Genomic DNA, 8,070 nt, shown 5'->3' on the forward strand with positions numbered 1-8,070 from the left:
TTTCTCTGATTTTTTTTAAGATTTATTTTTTATTTTTTGTTCATTTTAAAATATATTATTTGTGTGTGTGTGTGTGTGTGTGTGTGTGTGTGTGTGTGTGTGTTCAAGTATATGTCACACGTGTGGGGGTACCCATGGAGGCCAGAGAGGATGTAAAATCCCCTGGAGCTGGAGTTAATAGGCTACCTGACTACATACCTAATTTGAGTCTTCTGGAAAAGCAGAAAGCGCTCTTAACCGCTAACTCTCCAGTACCCCTCACACCCCATTTAAGCCAAGCTTCTCCTGTCCACCTACTTCTATGATCTAGGAAGAAAAGCCAAGAAAGGAAGGAAGCTTGCTAATAGGGCCTGTGATCACAGTGGAGCCTGGCCTTCCCCACTCACCAAGACCTGAAAAATTAATAGAAATGGGATTTCAATATTTGGCACCCCTTACCTGTCAGAACATCGTAAATGTATTAGCTTGCTTAAAGTTCTCAATAGTAACTATGCAAAGAAATTACTATTCCTTTAAAATTTCACTGCAGGAAGACACAGAGCCAAAAAGGGACCAATGACATCTTAAAGCCATAGCTGTATGTAGCAGAACTGGGTCTGGATTCACTTGGGAATCCTTCCTCTCAGCCTGTGCTACTCTGATGAGCCCAACTTAGGAACCCAAAAAGATTTCTTCTTTCTCACCTTTCTAGATCCCAGCCTGGGACTGAATAGACAGAGCCCCGAGCAAAGATCGAGATGTGTGGCTAGAGCAGAAGGGAGCATCATACTCATCATGGAGACAAGCCAGCTGGGTCTCTATGTCCATTCTGCTGCTAGCTGGCTGTGCCACAGTGTCTCTTGGCTTCAAGATCCTTGCCCGTCAAGTAAGAGGATGAGATGGAGGCTAGGATCTGTGTCTCTAGATACTATGATCTCTTAGGTCCCTTCTATTTCCAGGACCTTGAGTTTGGTAGCTGAGATGATTTATTTGGGAGAAGGAATGATACCCTCAACCATTGCCTGGACTTCATAATTCCATCATCTCAGAGAACAGAGCTGGACTTGATATTTAGGCTCGGCTACATTCAGATTTTAGGCTCTGTGTACATTCAGTTTCCAGAGAGGGCCCCATATACATGGTCCTGACTATTCCTGTGCGGTTCCTGGATGCCCCTCCATTTTCTCAGGGCTGTGGGTTCACACTGTGGATGACACCCAGGGCTGCTACATCAGGTGGTGTGTGCCTTACCTGTGAGAGCTCACTGAATCTTCACCACAGTTCGGGAAGGAGACATTTTGGAGATGGGGGGAAAAGCTGCACAATTTGTCTTCTGCCTTGCAGCTAGGAAAGGAGAAAGATGAGATGGGAGCTTGTGCACTAAGGCACTGTATTGTTACCCATCTGGAGAAGTGGTTCACCAACTTTCCTAGAAAGAACAGGCGTCTCAGGGCTAGCTTCTTTGGGGTGGGATGGGTCTTCTGTCTTTTAGAGTTCTGGGAAGAATGCAGAGCAGCTCTACCAGTTTGGGGGAGAAGCAGAGGAAACACAAAGGAAAGGAAGGGGCTCCGCACCCCACCTCCAGTGTGTGTGTGATCTGGGATTCAAGCTGGCATGCAGTATCCTTGATTTGGGACCATATGTGATGAGCACCCAAGCTAGTTTGGGAGATAGCCCTGAGAAGAGGAATCACCCACCAAAGATGGAGCTGAGGAGGCGGGGAGCCCGGGTGACCCCCACTCTGGAAGCAGATGATGTAATGAAGTACACACTGTCACCAACTGTCCCGGAGTTCCTTGAGATGTATATCTGGGGCCAGGGAGGTAGTTTGAAACCACTACACAAAACAAGCACTTTGGTTCTGTCTTTATGTTCAGAGCCCAAAATATTGGGGCTAAGGGAACCCCTACTCGAAGACTTGACATCAGTCTCTCCCCTTTTCTCTGCATGGTGGGATGGGGGAGGGCTGAGGTTGCTGTGTCAAACATGTCGTGTTTTTCTTCCATCCTCCTAAGGACCTAGCATCACTCATCCCTGGACAATTTAGCTGTTATCAGTGCTTATTTGGAAGAGGAAAGAGAGAGCCACAGTAAGAAGGAGAGCAGAGGGGACACCAGAGCCTTTGTTCTCCATGCGGAGGAGGGGCAGAGGTCAGTTTGGCCTCACCATATCTGGCAGGCATCCCTGTGTCTAAGCCACAGAATTAAGCTGTCCTCCCCTTTCTAATATGGACGAAGCAGGGGTGGACTGTGACAAGAACTGTCAGTGCTGGTATCTTGTCCCAGTAGTCACTGAAAAGGCCATACATACAGCTTGACAGGCCTGGGAAGGACCACTGCAGGAGGGATGGAGAGGAACACAGCCACCTTTGTGCACCTCTTCAACAAGGGCATTCCATTCCTGTCCTGTGTGGATGCTTTGAGACCCCAGGCCTGGGACCACACTTGACTGCACATAGAGTGTACCCCCAATGCTCACCGGAGCCAGAGTCTGAGCTTTTATGGAAAGCTTGCTCACCCTGGAGAAGACGTTGAGGTCTTCTTGCCATTGAGGGCTGCTAACAGAGACGACAGAGACAAGCTTCAAGGTTAAACAGATGACAACAAATGTCTGAGACTTGGAGCCAGTGAGATGGCTCACTGGGTGAAACTGCTTGATACTGAGCCTGATGACTTGATATACACACACACACACACACACACACACACACACACACACACACAAACTGCGATAGGTGTTCGAACATTGAGAAGGACACATGCTACCTCTTCATGCTGAGCCCAACCAGCAAGGAACATGGGTCCTGACTCTATGTCCTTCCGGGCCATGTTCCTGGCAGCCCTGATCAAACAGTGGTGTGGTGTGGCTGAGCTTTGGTCAGGGACTCTAGGAGACTCATTTGCTCCACTGACCCCAGCCTGAAGAACACCCTTTGCAGAAAGGACGGTGGGAATGGCACTGTCTTCCTCAGCATGCTGCAGCTCCACTCTGTGGGGTTGTGCGCGCTTTAGCTCCTGATCCATCCCGCCTTCCCCCAAATAAACAGACTCAGAACAGACTGAACCCCCAGCCTTTGATTCAGCAGCCCCTCCGCTGGGGCCTCCTGCATGCAAATGCCCAGTGCCCCTCTCCAGTTTGGCATCAGCCCTGTACTGAGCCCAGGAGGCAGAGCTGAGATGGGGTTCTCCAGCTGTGGGTGAGGGAGGCTTGGAGGAGAGGATATTTCTTTGTGTCTCGATCCCATTTATCTCCCGTCCCTTCACATCTGCCCTCTGCCCCTGCATGCCTGGCCCCCTCCGAATAAAACAAAATTCAAGAGAAAAAAGATGAAGACAGTAAAATGAGCAAAATAAAAAAGAAAGGGGGAAGGAATTAAAAATCCCCACTTTGTGCTTCTCCACGGCTTCCTGTGCTCACTAACTGCAACCCGGAGTTCTTCCTGAGGTTCTGGAGGGGCTGTGTACATCTAACTGTCCCCTCTTGGCTTTCCCCTGGTTCAGATCCAGTCACTCACCTGTCACTCATAGGAGACACCCAGGTATGCTTTCCCCAAGTCCACGCTGGCATGCCAGCCCCTGTCCTGCCCAAGGCCTCACTAATGGCTTCTTTGCACCAACCCTGTCATTGCCTGACCTGGCTAATATCCCTCTTTCTGGTCTCAGTTCAGGCCTCTCTGGTCTTTCTGTGTCGTCCACCAGCCATACGGGCCTTCATGCAGTCCCAGAACTGAAGCCCACTCTGTCATGTTCTGTCCCTGTTGCATGCTCGGGATTCAGGGGAACACCATTCACCCACTAGCTACAGTGTGCCATGCTAATCTGGGTTCTTTCTTGTGAGTTATTCCTTATTATCATCATAGACCAAAAAGGGTCAAAGAAGTCAGCACAGGGCATGTAGCAGGTCGCCAGGATCCAGTCCCCTCCAGATGTATGTGTGTTTTTCTTGCTCTACAGGACTCACCTTGAAGGAGTCTTTGCTGATTCCCAGATCCAGGGTGTACCATGGCTATCACAGTGCCACTTGTATGCATTCATAAATGCTTGAGTTTAACAAACATCTGTTGAGTGCCATCTCTATGCCAGATGTTGTGAAAGTTTGGATGTGGGAGAGAGCTTGCCAAAGGAAATGTGGGCAGGTGTCTCCATGAGTTCTTCTGTCTGCCTCTGGGCCCCAGAATAGCCAATCCAGTTCTGTATTGCTGCCCAGCCAAGCTGAGGAAGGAAGGGCCTGGGTTCGGGGTGTGAGGGGTAGGCCATGGGGTGAGAGTGGGTGGGGTGAAGGGAGACCGGGTTTAATGAGGTGACTGCCACTCATAAACGAAACAGAAGGTGGTGCAGCTTGTGTGAACTTCGACCCCTCCTGTCAGTCTTGCCTTTCATTAAGAGCGGTGGCTCCCTCAGAAGAGACCCACCACAGCCTGGGCCAGGATGCCAGGGCTGGCGTGGAGAGAGTATGGGGAGGGGGCATGGGCTAGCAGTTAGCGGACCTCCTGGGCCTCTCTTGTCCCTCACAGGACTTTCGATAGACAAATGGCTGCTTTGGATCTGAGAGGGTGCACTTGCAGACCACAGATCTGGAGACTTCCAAAAATATAAATTCCCAGGCCTCTTATCAACAGGCTGGAGGTTGAGTGCTGGAAATTCATGTTTATTTTTCTTTTAGTTGTGTGAGGGTGTAATGTGTATGTGTGTGGGTAGGACAGTATGGATAAAAGCATCCACACATGTGCCCGTGGAGACCAGAGGTCGACATGTTAAAATAAGAAGAGCTCTTGACCTAAAATCAGGCAGCCCCATCTTCATCGTATACCTCTTCGGAAAAGAGTGCTTCCTTTCTGGTTGGAGCAGAGGAAACTGGCTTTGCTGAAGGGCACATGGGCAGACAAATAGCCCTGATACAGAAAGTGATGTCTCTTCCCTCTGCCTTGTAAGTTCTTGCCTGGCCCTCAATGGGGGTTTCAGTGAGCACTGTCTTTTAGTCCTTCTGTGGAGAGTGTGGCTTCAGGCTGCCCACACCTGGAGGGAGGTCCAAGCTCTGCAGGGTCCGAGGTCTTGTGCAATAAATTGGCACCTTTAGCATAACCATTCCAGGGCTTCATTCATCCAAAAGTTGCTTACTGAGAATTTTTAGCTGGACATGGTGATGTACCTTAATCTACAACTTGGGAGGCAGAGGCAAGAGGATTATCACAAGTTCAAGGCTAAGCAGGTCTGTGTATCAAGTTCCAGGCCAGCCAAGGCTACATAGCAAGACTCTGTTTTGAAAACATAAGAAAAAACAAACCAAATGCAAGGCCACCCACTTTTTACCAGGCACTAGAAATATAAAATAGATTTTTTATTTTCCTTTGTGTGTGTGTGTGTGTGTGTGTGTGTGTGTGTGTGTGTGTGTGTGTGAGAGAGAGAGAGAGAGAGAGAGAGAGAGAGAGAGAGAGAGAGAGAGAGAGAAAGTTGTATTCTGTGGCCCAAACTGGAGAGCTTGCATTGATCCTCCTGCCTCAACCTCCTCAGTGTTGGAATTACCGGTGTGTGTTACCATGCCTGGCTTACATCACAAAATGTTAAAGATGTGGTTTGTCATCTTTAGGAGAAGAGAGGCGTTTTGGAGGGTGGAGGAAAAAAAGAGTTAAGAATCTGGGCAGGACTCTTCAGCCCAGGGCAGAGAAGGCTAAGTGGTGCCAGGACTGTTGAGAAACGTTAGCCTTGTCTTTAAGTAGTGGGAGGTTGAGGCCGAGGACTCCCTCCATGAGGATCTTTGATGAGGTGGGGGTGAGGCCTGCAGAGAAGCACAGGACTCCTGATGCTAATGAAGCCTGCTGCTGAGGAAGTGAGCGAATCCAGCTAGGGCCAGCTGAGCGCTGCTTGCTCCCGGGCAGCCATGGCCGGTCCCCTTTTGTGGAGGAGACAGTTAAGAGAACCTTAACACCATGGTGGTTTTGAGGATGAGGGTTGAATTCCTCAGTCGTGCTAAGATGGCAGCTTTAAAAGCAAGACTGTCTGCAGCTGACCAGATCTGTGATCCTACTCGTGGGTCTTTCCAGCTCCAACATTGCAGTCCAGAGCCCTAGAGCTAGCTGTTTACTCTCCCCTTTAGAGCTGGAAAGAGAACAGCTATCCACTTCCAGCGAGCCTGGCAGGAAGGTCTATGCAGGCTCATCTGGGAGAAGGCAGAGTGCCACAGAGGGCAAGAGGCTGCTGACTAACCCAACTCCACACAGCCAAGTGGAGATGAAACAAACAGATAGGACACGAAATCTGGCCTTGAAGCCTGCCCCACCTACAGGAAACCAGGAGGGAAATTCAAAGGGCCTTCATCAAGGATGTAGCCCCCAATCACCACCGCTCTTTAGAGTCCCTCCAAGGCCCACTTGAAGGTGGGAATTCTGTATTTGTGGTTTGACTCTCTGGGAAACATGAGGAAAGCTGCAGCCTAAAAAGAAAACAAACAAACAAACAAACAAAACCCCAAACTACACAGATGCCCTTATATGCTGCTTTAGGGAGTTTAGGACCCCAAGCTTAGAGTTGCTGTCCTAGGAAAGTTACCCTGCCTCCGTCTCTTCCTTCTTCCCCTGAAAAAACCCTGTGGACTTTAGGGTAGCCACAGAATTATGCAACCACCACCTTCAACCCTCCCACTTTCTTCAGGTTTTTATGCCTAAAGATCAGCTTGTTTTAGACATTTCATACAAACAGAATCACCTGCTTTCCCTTAGCAGAGTGTTTTCAAAGCCGGTCCATGTCATAGCACCATAAATACGTCATTTCTCTTGAATATCCCCCATTGAATGGCTATGTCCAATTCACTCATTTGGGATGGACAAATGAACAGACATTGGAAAGGCTCTATCGTGGGGCTTTTATGAGCAGTGCTGATTTGGGCACTGGTGCATAGGTTTTTGTGTGGACAGAGGCTTTCAGGTCTTGGGTCTCTGGGTGAATCGATGGGTCACGTGATAAGTTGGATTTTGCCTTTGGAAAACTGCTTGGTTTTTTCCAGAGAAGCTGCACCATTTTATATGTCTGCCAGCAGGTTTAGGCCAGCTCTAATTCTATAGACATCCTCAGAAACACCAACACTTCCTCCTCTTCCTGTACTATTGTTGTTTTGTTTCAGACACTCTTGCAGTGTGAGATACTATTTCATTGTGGATTTAATTTGAATTCTCATGGTTGCCAGTGATGCTGAGAATCTTTGGCTGTGCTTATTAGACATGTGTTCATCCTCTGGAGAAATGTTCATATGATCCTTGACTTATTTCTAAATTGTATCGTTTATCTTTTTATTATTGGCTTATACAAGTTCTTTATATGGAAGTTCTGTAGATACATGAATCACAAACATTATCTCCCATTATGTTGGTTATATTTTCCAGAACCTTCTTGCTGGTATTCTTTGATGCACAAACATGTATTATTACTATTATTATTTATTGTTGTTGTTCTGTTTTATTTTTCAGGCAGAATATTGCTATGTCACCCTGGCCTCAAATTCAAAAATCTTCCTGCTTCAGTCTTCTAAGTACTGGTACTAGAAGCATGTGTTACCAGAGGCAACAAAAGATTTAAATATTTGTGATCATCAATTTATCTGCACTTCTTTTGTTGCTGGTGCTTTCACTGTTTAAGAAAATGTTTAGTTCAAGATCACAAAGAGACTTGGGGATGTTGTCAGAGAGATTCATTCCCTGGCTTCCATCCTATCCATGAGATAAAACCCCACAAAAATTTCTGCTTACTTCTAACTGTTTCATTGAAGAGCCTTGTAGGTTTAGCTGTGGCGTTTAGGACGTTGATGCAGCTTGTGTAGATTTTTGCATGTGGCATGAAATAGGGGGCAGTGTTGTGTGTTTGCTAGCGGGTGTCCAGTTGTTCCAGCACCAGTTGTTGGAAAACACCCTTTCTCTTTACACCTTCTTGCTCTCTTCCACTCTATATCCCCATCCCAGAGCATTGCCTAAGCCATATAACTTTGATCAAGTATGTCTCAGACTCCTCAGTTTTCACTGTACATATAAAATAGAAATATCTACAGCTGCTGTCTGGTATGATGTGAGGAGCACTCCAGATGATGGAGGAGACCACGGATAAA

This window comes from Onychomys torridus, chromosome 7 (genome assembly GCF_903995425.1).
Source record: "Onychomys torridus chromosome 7, mOncTor1.1, whole genome shotgun sequence".
Classification (NCBI taxonomy): domain Eukaryota; kingdom Metazoa; phylum Chordata; class Mammalia; order Rodentia; family Cricetidae; genus Onychomys; species Onychomys torridus.